This window comes from Neolamprologus multifasciatus, chromosome 17, assembly GCF_963576455.1.
Source record: "Neolamprologus multifasciatus chromosome 17, fNeoMul1.2, whole genome shotgun sequence".
Lineage (NCBI taxonomy): Eukaryota > Metazoa > Chordata > Actinopteri > Cichliformes > Cichlidae > Neolamprologus > Neolamprologus multifasciatus.
This window is the reverse complement of record NC_140455.1, coordinates 4,538,776-4,556,525: the sequence shown is the minus strand read 5'-3', so window position 1 is coordinate 4,556,525 and position 17,750 is coordinate 4,538,776. Positions and strand designations below refer to the sequence as shown.

Sequence of the window (17,750 nt, the reverse complement as noted above, 5' to 3'; positions counted from 1 at the left end):
ACCTCGCACCGGAGGCGCAGCATCCTCTCCAAAAAGGACAGTTTCACCATGCGCTGGAGGCACAGCTCCAGCCAGATCAACAGCGGCTTGGCCCCGCACTAGGGGCACAGCCTCAGCCAGGGCAACAGTGGCCTCACCCTACGTCAGAAGCACAGCCCCGTTTAGCGCCTGCCGCCCGCTAATCCCCTCCCCACTTTCATTCACAGCGGGTCCCGCTGCAAGCTTTCTGTGAGGGCACATTACTTTCTTATGACCCACATCTCCACACTCAAAACTTTTCATATTCCCGGAAACACCATGTAGAATTCTTCTTCATGTTTGACACGGAAGGAGACATCCAGTGTCTGCGTGGGGGAGTCTAAAAACATGAACACTTGCCTCCGAAGGGACTGAACATGCTTAAACTTTGCGTCCTTACAGCCCAGACTCACTGTCCGGAAGCCACTTGCAAATTTCCCAAAGCGCTTCAGTTCTTGCTCCAAAGCCGCATTGGGAATAAATGGAGGCACCTCCAACACAGTGATTTGGGTGGAGGGCACTGCGAGGGGTGAAACATACATGAATTCATCATTTAAATACAGGCCATTCTCTATACGCTGATTGACAAACGCCTGCTCTTTTAAGAATATGACAACCGCTTTATTCATACGTGAAATGTATGAAATGTTTCCATGTCCCACCTGCTCTCCTACAGTGAAAAAAACACCTGCTCAACAGTGGTGCTCGGCTGCGGCACCACCCTGACTCCATGCTTCAAAGATGCTTTCGTCAAAATGAAAAACAGTCTACACAATCACAAACAGCTATGAAACGATCATACAATAAACACAGCGATAAAAACTGGAAAAAAAAAACATCTAAAGAAAAACTCACTCAGACCAACCAAGCTCACCACCATCAAACTCCCAGCATGCAGTGCGAGATTTATTGTGAAAATATATATAAGAGATAAGATAAGATACCATAAGATAAGATAAAACTTTATTAATCCCTCGGGTGGGTTCCTCTGGGAAATTCGGTTTCCAAAAGCACAGCACCGACAGAAGTTACAGAGCATGAGCAGAATATTATATATACACATATATATAAATACAGAGACATATATATATAGATATATATATACATATCTATATATATATCTAGAGAGAGAGAGAGAGAGAGAGAGATCGGCGTGTGTAAGGGTCACTAGGCTAGACACCCCCCCATGCCAACTAAGTCTACCTCGGACATGAACAAAACACATGGAAAATGCATGGACGATATCATCGTTTATGTCTGAAGCGACAATTTTGCACAAGCCTCAGTAACATGAAGTCCCCAACGAAACAAGGAAGTAACACTGTAAGTGTCAGCTGAAAGAAAGAGAAGCAAATGATCTGTTGAAAGTTGATCAGTGAGATACATTCCTTGTGAATTCCTCTCTTGCAACACAGCCTGTTAGACAATACACAGCCTCCTTTGGTTGATGCCCAAATGGTTATAAAAGACAGCACACACAGTAAAGCCAACACTTTCTTCCAAGACACAGGACACAGATTGGGAGCTGAGGATCTAAGCAGAAGGTAACAGCTCACAAGTAAAATAGTTCTTAACTGCAAACCCTGTAAAGTAGATTCCATTTTGTTCATAACACTAGGGGCATTTTCTTGCACATTTCCACCATCTGACATGCTGACATGGAAATATCTTTAAAGTGCTACAAAGAACACTGACAAAACAATGTTGATTGTAAAAGTCTTGGTAAGATATTTACTGATGGTCTTGGTCCTTTTTTTCAATCATTCTAAAACAGAACACTAATGATCAAATGAAACTGAATATTTATTATATCAAATGTGGGGAATTCAAATAAATGTAATCCCAGAACATATATGTTGACAGCAATGGGAAATTGTGCTTGGAATGGAATTGTGTGTTTGCTTTGTTTCTTTGCAAAGTGGTAGCTCATTAACAAGATATTGTAATCTTCTGTAGTTGGCTTTCATTAAAATGGAATATCCAGTGTTTGTTTAACGTCTTGACTCACCACATTACAAATTCCTGAGTGGAGCACTCAGGCTAGTGAAGCTGTACTTTTGCTAAAGTATCATCATCAGGTAAATCTTCATTTTCAAAATCCAAATGTCCTTTTTAACTATTCTTTGTAGCAAATGTGTGATCACTGAGACATTTGGGTTGTTCGTAGTGAGGGTTTGCCAGCATTAGCAGCAGGAGGACTGGGAAAGTACTGGATTGACGACACAGACAGAGAAGCCTAGACAGAAATTGGACAAAAAAATAAGACACAATAAGAAATTAAAGATTTCTGTGTTTAAAGAAAGGAAAAAAAGCAAATGTTTTCTAAGACCCTTGTTTTTGAGTCACACTCAACAGTATTTGATTATATGAGTGAGTATATTCTAATCCAAGCAGTATTTGCAGAGACCAATTCTCTTATAAGAGAAGAAAATGAAAACCTTTGCACTTGCTGTCATCCTCCTCATGATCTTCATCAGCCGTGGTAAGTTAGATTTCCAGATTGCTTTTGTTCTGTTCAATTACTCTTTCTCTTGGTGCAGGCAGACACATCTTTTTTCCCTCTCTCTCCCTTGCCTTTCCTGCTTGGCCTGTATGTGCTTGTCTAGTCTCCTCTAACTCTAACCCTCGGATAGTCTCTCAGTCTTGTTCTCTAAAGCCTAAAGAATTATGGATTTGATCAACTGGACCCTTAACGAAATTGACGCCCTATTTTCGACGAGAAGCCTGGGCTCGGGAGAACCCAAAAAAACATCTCCTTTATGCGGCCACCCAAGGCCAAGACTGGCCAGAACAACAATTCTCCTGGATCACAAGACTGTGTTTTGACTATTTACGCCTACCCTTAAAGGTCACCTGCGTCAGCTGGAGGACTGTTGATTTTTGTTTAACAGGGTGAAAGGATACTCTCTCAAGTTGAACACAGGATAAACACACACGCAAATCTCTTATGTACACTGACACAGACACACACTCACCCCGCTCCCCACACCTCCGAATGCATACTCCCACCTGAAGTAGGCAGACATATCTTTCCAGCGCCATGCCAGAAGACTGGCAGCAGGACCGGGCTGCTGTCTACATGGGTTAAGTCCTGCCTGCCCCCCTCCCTATTCAAGTCATATGATTTTATGTTGTAAGACATGAAGATTTATGTGCTTTCTGTGCTGAGGTTTTTTTTTTCTGTTCTCAAACTGCTCTCCCCTAGGAGCTCTGTCTGGGAGGAGTTCTTCTTTCTCCTCCTCTTTCCACATGTATTGTGTATTTCCATTGTTTTGTTTTTGTTGTACCTCTCTGACCTGTCCCAATATTATGTTTGTGTGTTCTATGTATAGTCAGAAGGGGTGCTTGTGATGGCACCGGATTGTCTGGAAGCCTTTAAAACAATTTCCCTCAGGATAAATAAAGTATTATCAATCAATCAATTCAAAGTCAGATGAGTAGTATATTTACCTTACAATATAAAGCCCCTTGAGGCAACTGTTGTGATACCGCGCTATAGAAATAAAATGAAATTTAACTGAACTGAACTGAGTTGTAACAAAAACTGCTAAAATGTGACTGACATATGAAGCATTTTGATGCGAGTTAAACCAACCTTTGTAGTTTTGGTCAGATTGGAAAACTAAAGCTATGACAGTGAAATGGCTGATGTCACTGATACAATAAACTGTTTTAGTGGATTGTTGGTAAGTAAAGTCATTCTGTTTCTGAAACAAAGCCAACAACCTCATTACAAAAAGCACAAAAGATTATTTGTTGGGAACAGGTAAAAAGGAACCTGCAACAACCCTAAATTGAATAAGCAGAAGAGAATTGATGGACATATAACGGAGTAACTTTAGAAAGATCACCAGGCAGTGCCACCAATCTTCTGTTAAGGGCAGTAACATTTAAGAACTGGACTTTGACATATTTCTCTCCTGTTTTTAATTCAGTAGATTTGTCATCAGTGTTCACTAATATTAAATATGAATGGTCATATGTATCTCTGCCTTTGTCTTCTGTCAGAGGCTCTGCAGTGTAACCGCTGTGTTCCAATAACAGCTGGTGGCAGGTGCACCAACCAAGTGGAGACCTGCCAGAGACCTGATGAGGTCTGTGCCTATGTCATCTTTACGGTTCCCAGTAAGTATGGTCTCTCACTCCTCTCACGTGCACACACGTACACACACACACATACACTTTTAGACTTCACATCAAACATTAACATTAACCTTTGTCCATTTTGTAAATATTCTCCTTATTTGAGGCCAAATTATTATTATGTTGTTGAGGTAATGTGACCCTTGTTACATTCTGTTCTAGGAGTACAGGAGTGCAACTAAAAGGCCCGGTGGCCAAAGCCATACCCTATAGGCAATTCACTGTTCAAGGTGGTTTTATTGCTATCAAAGACTCAAAGCATTAACTCCAGGGTGAAAAAAGGCCAAACAAGCTATTCCAAAAAGAAAGGTGCTACCTAAACGCTGCATGAAACAAAAACTAAACAAAAGACAAGCTCTACCCCTAACTCCCTAATTTAGGGGGAGAAGAAGAGAACCCCTTCTTCTTCAGCACTTATTTACAAGTGGAAAATAATATCTACAACGCTATATACAAAAATTAACGGTTCTCTAAAGACATACATGAAAATTTGGCACTGAGGGTTTGGAGGCTAAGAACAAGGAATAACTGCTGGAGAGGGTTTTTAAAGCAGCCACTTGATGGTGGGAACCAATCAGCAGCTGCCAGCTCTTCAGTCAGGAAGCAGACATAGAGAGAGACTTAACCCTAACGCACACCCCAGACCCACTGCTCCATCCCTCCTCCATCATTAGAACCCTGTACAGGACGAGTTATGGTTGCGCCATGAGATGGCCGCATCAACGAGAGCTCCGAGTCATCTCAGCCAAAATTTTATTATTTATTTTGTACTACTCGCTATTTCTGTGCGCACAGCGCTATCATATACTTGGTATGACAGACAAACACTTTTGGAGTTACGTTCATCAGCCAGTTCAGACTTTACAGCTGGTTTTCGACAACATGGATGCTCTGCTGCCGGGGATCATTTGTTGTACCATGTACCAATGATAGGTGCAACTGATGAGTGAAACTTCTGCATGTTATTAAGAGACTCGTTCGGTGTAAGTTTTGTGGAGGGCGGAGGTCGCTAATTTAAGTTTTTAATGAGTTTTAGCCGAGAACGCAGCTGTAATGTTAGCATGCTAACTGTAACTTGTAACTTACAGACCGGTTACAAAGGAGAACGTTGGTATATAGATTGAACTGAGTGAATCAATCTAAGCATTATCAGCTGAAACTGATACACTTGATGTAACTGAACTCTGGCCATGAGCACCAGTCCAACACAGCGCTTTATTAGCCCCATTATTTTAGATTGCGCAGCTGCCTCGTGGTTTGTGTCACATATTTGTGTTTTGTTGCCCACAGATGTGCATCGTAGTATAGTTTTCGATTTGGATTTGCTACACTCAGACACTAACAGACAGAAACTGTCAGAGTTTTACCACTGATACTGCTGGATGAACAGAAACTCACTCAGGAACGAGGTCACACAGAACTCAAGTTTTCACTCGCGAGAGGGAAGCAGTTCTCTCCAACGCACTTCAAATTGCTTCCTCCTGCGGGCCACTTTTATTGTGTACATACATGAATATTCATAAAGCTTGTTGCTGTGTTCGCTAAGACAAATTACTATATATGGTTATGCAAGCGTGGTTATCCGGTGTGAGTGAATATACAATATGAGTACAGTCCTTCCAGGATGTTGTTATCTTGTCCTGCCAGGTGGCTTCCTTCATTGAATAGAGTCTGTCTTTCTCAAGGCTACTTGCCCTCTTCATGGAGGTCGTGCACATACTCATATGCGTGGGTTACATAGAGAACAAGCTAAGCATTCTGACTTTCTAAGTGGCAATGTGTAGCTTTTGAAATGGCAACCTACAACACATACGTTAAACCTAACAGAAACAAAGAGAAGCTGTCTTCTCTGAAGATGGTCTGCCTGGACTCGTGATGACAACAGAAGGTCCAAACCTTTGAGACTGACTCTCCCAGAGAAAAACAGGCCTATAAATTCTGCTGTTAGGACACGCCCCCTTCTCTAACTCTTCCATGAAGCTGTGGAAAACTCATCTGAAACTCTGTTTGATCATAAAGTGTGAAAACATCTCATTGGAGCAGATTTGTCTTCTCTCTCATATAAAAAAGCCAACACAAGCTAACCTGGTAACCCAACAAAAACTCCTCAGTATTTGAAGAACAGAAAGTTAGTGTTAGTTTGTTTTGCAGCACATCTCACAGTGTGATACATCATTTATCAAACACACCATATACAAATCCATTATGTCCATAAAACAATAAGGTTACATTAGTGGAATATTGTTATGAGCCTGTTGAGCTAATGTGTTCAAATCATAACTATATGTTGATTAAAGTCTGACACATTATAAACTGTTATGTCTATATCAAGCTTTTAGCCTCATAATAAGCAGAGATATTTGTGTTTGTCTTCAACATTCAGATCCTTAGAGATGATTTGATGTGTGGATCAACAGTATCACTAATTGAAGCACTTTAAAGTGGAAAAATATCCCTTATTTAAGCTGTGATCACACACTTTGGTTTTCAGAGGAGCGGCCAACAATAGGAAAGACTTGACTGAGTGAAAAAGAATCCAAGCTGGTGATGATCCAGTGCAGCTGGTCTCAGGGAATAAAGAAACAGCCTGATCAGCTTCTCTACAAAAACAAGGAGACTTTCATGTTGTGCTTGAATATGTCTGTTACTTTAGTTATAAACTGCCTCTATTGGAGCTGAATGCTGTGATGTGTCTGCAGCTCTACATGTATTATAGGAACATGAATGATGATAATCCACAGCAGATCTGACCCAAACCAAAACTCTGTTCTTTCAATGGGAGCGTGTACAAATTCACTTTGTTTTCTACTCATTTCCCACCTCACTTTTCTTAATACTAAACTTTTTATTTGTGTATTTGTATATAATATGAGTACAGTCCTTCCAGGATGTTGTTATCTTGTCCCGCCAGGTGGCTTCCTTCATTGAATAGAGTCTGTCCTTCTCAAGGCTACTTGCCCTCTTCATGGAGGTTGTGCACATACTCATTTGCGTGGGTTACATAGAGAACAAACAAAGCAGTCTAACTTTCTAAATGGCAGTGTGTAGTTTTTGAAATGGCAACCTACAACAGATTCATTAAACCTAACATTCTTCCATCCTGTTTGACATTTTAAAAGCTTGTGCTTTTATTTATCAGTACAGCCTCACTTGAAGGTGCATTTCCAATGTTACTTCATTTAAACAAAATCTTCCATGTCCTCCTTTGGGTCCTCCTGGGCTAATGTGTAGTAAATAAAGGTATTAGTCACCATCCTTTGTATTATGCTCCCTATACAGGGGAAAATGCAGGTCATAGCAACAAACACGGAAACTAAAACAACAAATACTGGGGTCATGATCTTCAGTAGCATGTGCCATCAGGATTCAGAATCATCTATGCGAGCCAATCCTGTGTTGAGGCTCCTGGTGTATGATTGGCCACATACTCCTGCAGTGCTGTCAGATTCTGCAGGGCCTCATAGATGTCGCCACCTGCTGAGTATCCATCTGGGATGAACGTGCAACATGTCTCACCAATTAGCTTACACACCTGTCACAACCCGGCTCATAGGAAGTGACAATCAAGAGGGAGACCACACACAGGCTTTTAAAGGCTGTAAGACATATTTAATGAAATTAGGTAAAGCAACTTAAAGACCATTTAAAGGACATAACAGCCATAACTGAAACTTCCATGATGGGTGCTAGACAGAGAGAGCCAGAGCCCAAAGCCAGCCTCTCTGGTTCAGTCAAGGTGTCTTTATATACACTGGGACTGGCCTCTCAGGTGTGCTGCATCAATAATTGGGTCAGCTCCACCTACCTGCAAGAAACAGGTAACAGAAAAAGCAAAACACAACGCCAGCCCACTGGCCGTCACACACCCCACCTTGGGATGCAATTAGCAAGAAGGTTATATCTTCCGGAGTTGTAAGTAGATAGTGGCATGTTGGCACATACGTAGTAGTCCATCTTGTTATTAAAGTGTGCCGTAGTGTTCATTGTCTGCCACCAGAAGTTCGTAAAATAGCCATTGAGTGTGGTTTCCTCGGTCCCATAGTGCTTCAGCTGTCGTCACGAACAGGAACACTTTAAGCCATGCTGTCATCCTTGTTGCTGACTAAAGGTAAGGGAGTCAGTTTCTTCACCAGGTTTGAGACAGAAGGCCCTAGAGGCTTTCTTCCCCCTTTGTAGCCGGACTTTTACCTCCATTTACTCGGTTTCAGCGTCAAGGTGCGTGATCTTCTTGCAGTGGCTCTGATGAATCCACGTTGGTTTTTCGGCAATTTTTACTGGTGTGAGTGAGCACACTTGGTAGGGGCCGACCCACCGGGGTTGAGACCAGCACTTGCTTTTTATGTCCTTTATCAACCCCCAAATCATCTCTCTGCAGGCATTCTTCCTGTGGGGGGATAAAGCCATCTGGCTAATTATCTGCACTTATAACTCCTCTACTGTCCTTTCATCTCTGCAAAATGTTTTTTGTTTTTTTGTTTTTTTTTAAAAAGAGTATGAAATATTTTACTACTGTTGTGCTCTTCTCCCTCCTGTTGAGTCATGGCTTGCCCATGGCTCAAAATTTCAGCAGTCTTGTAGAAATGTTTATGATGCTCTGTAGAGTGGGTGATGATCCTTGGGAAATTGCCGTCAGTCATTTCCTGTCACCGCTATAGCTTCTGGTTTCTGTGTTGTGTACTGTATCATGATGCCATCCCTGAACTTCCTCTGCGTTGTCGATTGGAGCTTGGCACACTCCCCTTATCCGTCAGATGCCCATCCTGTCGTCCACCATCTCCTGTCGATGCTCTCTATGAAGCCCAGTGGGACAGCTCTCTGCGGGCCGTCAGCTGGAGGTGGTCTCCACTCCTCACTGATCCGCCTGTCGCCTCTCTCATAGCCTCAGTCTGCATCTGCATCTCAGTCTCTTCTTCCATCACTTCACCTCTTTCCACCTGTAATTTAAACAATGAAACCTCCCCAGAAAAACCCTCTTTTGCCACATGGCCCTTGCCATGTATCAACTTCAAACAATTAGACATTAACACAAAAAAGTTGCACATTCTCTCTTAAAGATTCCCAGGGCTTGTCCCTCGGAGTAGCTCTACTCCAAGCCTGTAACCCTGTCATAAGAAAAACATTAGCCAGTGGTCTTGATGCATTCTCAATCATCCAGGTATGTAAATCCCAAAAACTTGATTCTGTTCATCTGGACGTAGCGTTTCCAGTGCGAGAAACGTTTCGTCACTCATCCAAGTGACTTCTTCAGTCTCAGCTGACTGCAGGTTTCCCCAATTTAAACCCCTGTTCCTCCCTGTTCTCATTGTCTGTTGTATTTGTCTCTGTTATCAGTCATCATAATTTTACCATCTCTGTGCAAATCTGCAAATTTCTTTATTAAATCATAAGATTCTTAAATTCATCAAGTCTCAAAACATGACATCACTGTTTTGTACATTTTAACACAATTTAATACGCATATGCTTCAGCCAATACCTTTTGATTAGCCTTTTCCCAGTTTCTTGCTTTGTGGTAGATCTTTATTCTGTTTTCACTGATATATTTGAATGCTAATCAATAAATCAATATTCAATTCTAAAAAAAAATTCTAATCCCCACATTTGTGAAAGAAAAGCAAAAGACTTTTTTGAAAAGTTTGTAACAAATCCATCAAATCTGTTTTCTTACCTGATTCTTCCTGACCTTGTACTTTCCCCTCTTTCCTCTCTCCCTCTTTGGACTGACAATCATACATAAATAGATTGTATTAGATGAAAAAATTAATTTAATATGAAAAAAATACTATTGAAATCACTAATAAAAAAGTCCTCTCTCAGTGTACTTTCAACTAAAAGGCAAATAACCAAACCACATGTACGTCTAATAAAGGATATAAATATTGAAACACTGATCCAACATTATCCTTTATTGATGGATCATTTGTTCTTACACTTTTAACTGAATGTGGCTTTTTTTTTAAAAAACGTCCTTATATCCATTATGAACCTGGCTGTCTCTCTGTACACACACACACACACACACACACACACACACACACACACACACACACACACACACACACACACACACACACACACACACACACAAATAACAGGAGTTATAAGGTTAATGGGAATCCAGTCAGTTAGCTAGTAAGTACCTTGGGTTTTATATCGGCACATATGACAAAATAAGCAGCTTCTCTCATTCCTTTTCAAACAGGACAGTGGTAACAACAGCAGGCTACAGACAATTTTAGGTTTTAGATTTTAAATAGGCTGTATACATTTCGATGGGAGCAACAGGATGGTCAAAAGTCGCTGAATTTACTACAGAGCAGGACGGATTGTAGGTTAGCAAACATCGTCAGAAAACACGTTTTCAACACTGCAGGTTACCTGGTGTAATGTTTTTTATTTTTCAGCTAAAAAGAAACATGGTCTGACTCCTACCTAACAATATAAAGAGGAACTGAAGGTTAAATACAGCTAATATGTCCTGTTTTAAGCCAGACACTCCACCTCCGCTCTGCTGTGTCTCAGCCACCATCACTCTGGCACAGAGCTGGAACAAACCATTTTGGGAGGGGAGGGTATCTATACTTTTGTTGTTAAAATGTTACATCTAAACCAAGTACTGTATGTGTTCTATATTTTTTGTAGTGTATCACACAAACACCAAGTATTGTCAAAAAAGTAAGAAATCTTTGGGGGTGCTTTGATTCATTTCGGGAAGCACCCCCCAAAATGGGCTAAAAACGCCCCTGAATATAGTTATTTACACATTTGCCTACCCAGTGGAAGCTCACCGGCTGAATCTCAGGAGGAGACAAAAAATCTCTTTGAGGTTGTGTCAGAAATGGCATCAGGCCTAAAAATCTTTCCAATCACACATGAACAGTCACCCACTGTGGTGCCCTGTGAGTAACAGTGCAGCTGAACGTAGCCAGTAAGCAGTTAAAGCAATTCTTTTGTTAAATCCCTTGAATTAAAGCTCTGATTCTGCACTTCAACCACATCCTGATTGTTTTACTTTGTACAGAGACACAGCTACAACAAAGTTCATTGTCCAAATACTTATGGGACAAACACTTATAGTATATTACACAACATAGTATGTGTACATGTACTGAAGCACCCCTTCCTGCAACCCTAAGTTGGACATGTTGTTATGAAAATAGATGGGCGGTAAAATAAAAACGATTATGGATGACTCTTGTCGCGTGTAAATCAAAGTCTGCCTGAGGTGGGATTTCAGAAGCAGAAACCATGAGGGAGCACAGTACCACTCCCAAAAGGGTGAGATGTGAAGCCATGAATGCTGATGAGTGAAATGATGATGGAGGAGAACACAGATGAAGATCTGGAAGTTACTGCCTCTTTATATAGTAGACACTGAAATTACCTTTTGCCTCGCTGCCAGCACGGACACCCACACTAAAAACTCACTTACACAAACCCCCGGCTCTGGGATGGATTCAGAAACATGTCAGTTCTGGTAAACAAATGGACGGTTTTGCAGCCACAAAGTTTAATCCTACAAGGGCAGAATTATGTTCACTGTGTGAGAGGTGAACGTCAGACAGTTAGCAAGAGAAACATTCAAAGAAACAACTTAAATAACACAAACTTAGCAGTTGGGATGTAGATCAGACGATATCAGCAACGTGATGATCAAATTTAGTTAAAAAAGACACAAGAAAAAACAGGCTTTTTGCTCCAAAAGGGCAAACAAAGCAGGGCCAGATTAACCTGTCGGCACCTGCTGGCATGCAGAGTAACATGTAACAAAAACAATTCAATTCAATACAATTCAATTCAATTCAATTCAATTTTATTTATATAGCGCCAAATCACAACAAAAGTCGCCTCAAGGCGCTTCAGAGATACAGAGAAAAACCCAACAATCATATGACCCCCTATGAGCAAGCACTTTGGCGACAGTGGGAAGGAAAAACTCCCTTTTAACAGGAAGAAACCTCCGGCAGAACCAGGCTCAGGGAGGGGCGGGGCCATCTGCTGCGACCGGTTGGGGTGAGAGAAGGATAACAGGGTAAAGACATGCTGTGGAAGAGAGACAGAGGTTAATAACAGATATGATTCAATGCAGAGAGGTCTGTTAATACATAGTGAGCGAGAAAGGTGACTGGAAAGAAAAAACTCAATGCATCATGGGAATCCCCGGCAGCCTACATCTATTGCAGCATAACTAAGGGAGGATTCAGGGTCACCTGGTCCAGCCCTAACTATATGCTTTAGCAAAAGGAAAGTTTTAAGCCTAATCTTAAAAGTAGAGATAGTGTCTGTCTCCCGAATCCAGACTGGAAGCTGGTTCCACAGAAGAGGGGCCTGAAAACTGAAGGCTCTGCCTCCCATTCTACTTTTAAATACTCTAGGAACAACAAGTAGGCCTGCAGAGCGAGAGCGAAGTGCTCTAATAGGGTGATATGGTACTACAAGGTCATTAAGATAAGATGGGGCCTGATTATTTAAGACCTTGTATGTGAGGAGCAGGATTTTGAATTCAATTCTGGATTTAACAGGAAGCCAATGAAGGGAAGCCAAAACAGGAGAAGTCTGCTCTCTCTTTCTAGTCCCTGTCAGGACTCTTGCTGCGGCATTTTGGATTAGCTGAAGGCTTTTCAGGGAGTTTTTTGGACATCCTGATAATAATGAATTACAGTCGTCCAGCCTGGAAGTAATAAATGCATGAACTAGTTTTTCAGCGTCACTCTGAGACAGGATATTTCTAATTTTAGAGATGTTGCACAAATGGAAGAAAGCAGTCTTACATATTTGTTTAATATGTGCGTTGAAGGACATGTCCTTGTCAAAAATGACTCCAAGGTTCCTCACAGTGTTACTGGAGGCCAAGGTAATGCCATCCAGAGTAAGAATCTGGTTAGATACCATATTTCTAAGCTTTTCAGGGCCGAGTACAATAACCTCAGTTTTATCTGAATTAAGAAGCAGAAAGTTAGCGACCATCCAGGTCTTTATGTCTTTAAAACATTCCTGCAGTTTAACTAATTGGTGTGTGTTATCTGGCTTCATGGACAGATAGAGCTGGGTGTCATCTGCATAGCAGTGTAAATGTATGCTATGTCTTCTAATGATGCTGCCTAAGGGAAGCATGTATAATGTAAACAGAATTGGTCCTAGCACTGAACCCTGTGGAACTCCATAATTAACCTCAGTGTGTGAAGAGGACTCTCCATTTACATGCACAAACTGGAGTCTATTAGATAGATATGATACAAACCACTGCAGCACAGTACCTGTAATACCTACAGCATGTTCTAATCGCTCTAATAGGATATTATGGTCAACAGTATCGAATGCTGCACTGAGGTCTAGCAGGACAAGCACAGAGATGAGTCCACTGTCAGAGGCCATAAGAAGATCATTTGTAACCTTCACTAAAGCTGTTTCTGTGCTGTGATGAGCTCTGAAACCTGACTGAAACTCTTCAAATAAACCATTCCTCTGCAGATGATCTGTTAGCTGTTTGACAACTACTCTTTCAAGGATGTTTGATATGAAAGGAAGGTTGGAGATTGGCCTATAATTAGCTAAGACTGCTGGGTCTAGAGATGGCTTTTTGAGTAAAGGTTTAACTACAGCCAGCTTGAAGGCCTGTGGTACATAGCTGATTATTAGAGATAGATTGATCATATTTAAGATCGAAGAATTAATTAATGGCAGGACTTCTTTGAGCAGTTTTGTAGGAATGGGGTCTAAAAGACACGTTGATGGTTTGGAGGAAGTAATTATTGACGTTAACTCAGAAAGATCGATTGGAGAAAAAGAGTCTAACTTAACATCAATGGTACTAAGAGTAGCTGTAGATAATATTACATCTGTGGGATGATTATTGGTAATTTTTTCTCTAATGATAAAAATTTTATTTGTGAAGAAGTTCATGAAGTCATTACTAGTTAACGTTAAAGGGATGGTTGGCTCAACAGAGCTCTGACTGTTTGTCAGCCTGGCTACAGTGCTGAAGAGAAACCTGGGGTTTTTCTTATTTTCTTCAATCAGTGATGAATAGTAAGATGTTCTGGCTTTGTGGAGGGCTTTCTTATAAAGCAACAAACTATTTCTCCAGGCTAAATGATGATCCTCTAAATTTGTGACACGCCATTTCCTCTCCAGATTACGAGTCATCTGCTTTAGGGTACGTGTTTGAGAATTATACCACGGAGTCTGGTACTTCTGATTAGAGACCTTAGTTTTCACTGGAGCTACAGTATCCAGAGTCGTACGTAGTGAGTAGGTGAAATTATTAACAAGATAATCGACCTCTGTTGGGGTAGCGTTCAGATAGCTGCTCTGCTCTGTGTTGGTACAGGGCATTGACGATGATAACAGTGGCTGGATTATATTCTTGAACTTAGTTACAGCACTTTCAGAAAGACATCTACTTTGATCAAGTCTACTCTCCACTGCTGTGTAATCAATTATTGTAAATGTAAATGTTATCAGGAAATGATCAGACAGGAGAGGGTTTTCAGGAAACACTGTTAAATGTTCAGTTTCTATGCCATATGTTAAAACAAGATCTAGAGTGTGATTAAAGTGGTGTGTGGGTTCTTTTACATTTTGAGAGAAACCAATTGAGTCTAACAACAGATTGAATGCCATGTTGAGGCTGTCATTCTTAGCATCTACATGGATGTTAAAATCACCCACAATAATTATTTTATCTGAGCTCAGAACTAAATTAGATAAAAAGTCTGAGAAATCAGACAGAAACTTTGTGTAAGGCCCAGGTGGACGATAGATGATAACAAGTAAGACTGGTTTCTGAGTTTTACAGCTGGGGTGGACAAGGCTAAGCATCAGGCTTTCAAATGAATTAAAAGTCTGTCTGGGTCTTTGGTTGATTAATAGACTGGTGTGAAAAATTGCTGCCACACCGCCCCCTCGGCCTGTGCTTCGAGATTTCTGGTAGTTAGAATGACTCGGGGGTGTTGATTCATTTAAACTAACATAATCATCCTGCTGCAACCAAGTTTCTGTCAGGCAGAGTAAATCGATTTGTTGATCAATTATTAAGTCATGTACTAACAGAGACTTGGAGGAGAGTAGTGATGTGCGGATCGATCCTGAAATATCGATTTCTCTGATACCAATCATTTATGTTCTAGAATCGATTCTCACATTAAAATATCGATATTTTAGTAAATTAGGGTAAATTTGTAGTTTAACATTAACAGGAACACCGTGGAAAGAAACTATAACATTCGGATTGTCTACATTCAAAGGAACTATTTCCTCTTCCGCCTTTCATAGTCATTTGCAAAATAGGCTGTCTCGCAGCCCCTTGGCGTGCGCACTCACAACAATAGCTGAGCGTAATTGGAGTCATGTGCGAACCTATTTTACCTCCACAAAAACTGAGACGTGGTTTGCGATACATGTGGCAAAAACGTGAGGTGTTGTGGCCACACTAGGGAGACATTCAAAAAGGCTGTTGGGGGGGATAAATACATTTTATAGTGTTTATTTATCGGATGAAATACGTTAAATGTCCGGAAACAGCGGGGGTGTCCAAATTCAGAGGCTGCTTCCACCTGAGGACCCAGCCTTCGTGGTCGAGAAAGCCGGGTATACGCCACGAGCTCCCTCGGTGGAGTGAAACTCTGCCGTCTGCTCCTTGCTATCTAAAATGTAACCGGGCGCTGGCGTAAACTCTCCACCGTCTCACACTTTTGTTTAATCAGTTTTCTGTTTGACGTTTATTCAGCTGTGTGAAAACCCGGAGGAGCCCTCCCGAGGGATTAATAAAGTTAAATTTAATTTAATCTAATATAATAACTTTAATCTCAGCCAAACTGATTTACTCACGAACAAATAAAACACTGAAAAAGCCAAACAATATCATTTTTAAGTTATCTAAGTGACTTATATATCATGTTTAACCCGAGTAGCGAAAGACCTCGGGGATTTGAAGACGATGTGTTGGTCGGCTCAGATATTTGAAGTTTACACAGCTACATTCTCACCTGAAAATATGTTAAAAGTTTTTTTGCGACCCAGAAAGAGAAATAAGAGTAATATTAAAACTAAGCAGCTGCCGTCATTGTTGGAAACAAGTACTCTGATGTCCTGTAATCATTATGATGCTATAATGATAATGGATTGGATTTATATAGCGCTTTTCAAGGCACCCAAAGCGCTTTACAATGCCACTATTCATTCACTCTCACATTCACACACTGGTGGAGGCAAGCTACGGTCCATCCAAACCCAGCCACAGCTGCCCTGGGGCAGACTGACAGAAGCGAGGCTGCCATATCGCGCCATCGGCCCCTCTGGCCAACACCAGTAGGCGGTAGGGTAAAGTGTCTTGCCCAAGGACACAACGACCAGGGATCGAACCGGCGACCTTCCCGTTACAGATATGCTCCCCAACCCCCTGAGCCACGGTCGACCCTACATAATTTGAGATACAATAAATAAAATAAGTTTTTGTACAAAGTATCGGTGTCAGATCAGTATCGTCGATACCACCCTGAATATTACTTGGTATTGGATCGGAAAGGAAATCAGTGGTATCGCACATCACTAGAGGAGAGAGACCTAATATTTAATAATCCACATTTCACTGTTTTACTCTTTGGTTTAGATGTGGATACTGTATTGTTCTTTCTTTGTAAATGTTTATGTTTAAGTTGTTTGTTGCTGGTTTTTAGTTTGTTTTTTATCTTTTTGGAAGCAGACACAGTCTCTATGGAGATGGGTTTTTGGGGGGGTTGCAGGAGGAGAGAAGCTGCAGAGAGGCGTGTAAGACTGCAACTCTGCTTCCTGGTCCCAACTCTGGATAGTCATATTTTGAGGGGTTTAATAAATTTGTCCATATTTCTAGAAATGAGCTGCTCCATCCAAAGTGGGATGGATGCCGTCTCTCCTAACAAGACCAGGTTTCCTCCAGAAGGTTTGCCGATTATCTATGAAGCCCACATCGTTTCTGGGACACCACTCAGACAGCCAGCAATTTAAGGAGAACATGCGGCTAAACATGTCACTCCTGGTCTGATTGGGAAGGGGACCAGAGAAAACTACAGAGTCCGACATTGTTTTGGCAAAGTTGCACACCGATTCAGTATTGATTTTAGTGACCTCCGACTGGTGTAACCAGGTGTCATTACTGCCGACGTGAATTCACCATCGCTTGTCCAGGCCCAGGCTTTTTTTTTTTTTCTTCTGCCCAAGCCCGGACACTAATTTTGGGGAGGTTAAACTCTGACTTCCTTCACCATCTGACTTCCTTCACCATCGCTTGTCCAGGCCCAGGCTTCTAATTCTTCTGCCCAGGCCCGGACACTAATTCTGGGGGGGTTAAACTCTGATTTCCTTCACCATCGCTTGTCCAGGCCCATGCTTCTGTTTTTTTCTTCTTCTGCCCAGGCCCGGACACTAATTTTGGGGGAGTTAAACTCTGACTTCCTTCACCATCTGACTTCCTTCACCATCGCTTGTCCAGGCCCAGGCTCCTGTTTTTTTCTTCTTCTGGCCAGGCCCGGACACTAATTGTAGGGTAGTTTCACTCTGACTTCCTTGACCATCGCTTGTCCAGGCCCAGGCTTCTTTTTTTTCTTCTTCTTC

The 17,750-nt window shown here is 41.5% G+C and overlaps 1 long non-coding RNA gene across 2 annotated transcripts; it reads left to right on the top strand.

Moving 5' to 3' along the window:
- Positions 1-1,385: 1,385 nt before the first annotated feature.
- On the top strand, positions 1,386-4,157 carry LOC146498768 (uncharacterized). Of its 2 annotated transcripts, none has more exons than XR_014870420.1 (3): positions 1,386-1,562; positions 2,413-2,500; positions 4,027-4,157. It is a non-coding gene; the product is annotated as an uncharacterized LOC146498768 (long non-coding RNA). The 2 variants fall into 2 exon arrangements; XR_014870418.1 differs by having other exon boundaries at positions 1,397-1,562; positions 2,422-2,500.
- Positions 4,158-17,750: the final 13,593 nt, after the last annotated feature.